Below are 1,128 nucleotides of genomic sequence, written 5' to 3'. Positions count from 1 at the left end.
GCCAGGCTTCACCTCCAACACTGGGGATCAGTGGGGCATGGTGGCTCACACCGGTAATCTTAGCATTTTGGGAGGCTGATTTGGGTTGATCATTTGAGCCTGGGTATTCAAGACCAGCCTGGGAAACATCGTGAAACCTATCTCTACCAAAAAAAAAAAAAAAAAAAAAACAGATGGCCACATCCTAATTCTTGGGTGTTTTGAATGTGTATGTAACATAGCAAAAGAGACTTTGTAGATATAATTAAGGTTATAGACTTTAAAATAGGTTATTCTGGATTATTGGGGTGAGCCCAGTCTAATCACATGAGCCCTTATAACCAGAGGCTCTGTGTCCACCCAAGTCGCATGTTGAATTCTAATTCCCAATGTTGAGGGAAGAACCCTGTGGGAGGTGATTAAATCATGGGGGTGAGTTTCCTCCTTGCTGTTCTCCTGATAGTGAATTCTCATGATATATGGTTGTTTGAAAGTGTGTAGCGCTTCCCTTTGTGCTCTCTCTCTCCTGTCACTGTGTGAAGATGTGCTTGCTTCCCTTTCACCTTCCACCAATGATTGTAAGTTTCTTGTGGTCTCTCCAGCCATGCCTTCTGTATAGCCTGCAGTACTGTGTGTCGATTAAACATCTTTTCTTTATAAACTACCCACAGTAGGCCAGGTGCTATGGCTCACGCCTATAATCCTAGCACTTTGGGAGGCCGAGGTGGGTGGATCACCTGAGGTCAGGAGTTCAAGACCAGCCTGGCCATCGTGGTGAAACCCCACCTTTAAAAAAAAAAAAAAGTAAACTACCCACAGTGTCAGGTAGTTTCTAGTAGCAATGTGAGAACAGACTAATACAAGTACTGAGTTGTGGGTTGTTCAGTTTTCCAACACTTGCAGTGATAGCTGATTAATACAGTGGGATTCTGAATGGCCAAATGTAATTCATATGCTCATCTCTGAATCAGATACAATTGCTAGTACTTTAATTGGCTAGGCTGTGTTAGATTTCCAGCTCTTCCTCCACTCTCAAATAATTGAAGTTGGCTCAGGAGTGGGGGTATAGGAATTGAAATTCGATCTCAAGATGTGGAAGACAAGTCTCCCTAAAGGAAAGTGGTTGGTTTTACCAGAGGAAGGGAATTG

The sequence above is a fragment of the Cebus imitator genome, unplaced genomic scaffold (genome assembly GCF_001604975.1).
Source record: "Cebus imitator isolate Cc_AM_T3 unplaced genomic scaffold, Cebus_imitator-1.0 Scaffold7, whole genome shotgun sequence".
Lineage (NCBI taxonomy): Eukaryota > Metazoa > Chordata > Mammalia > Primates > Cebidae > Cebus > Cebus imitator.
This window is presented reverse-complemented; position numbering follows the sequence as displayed.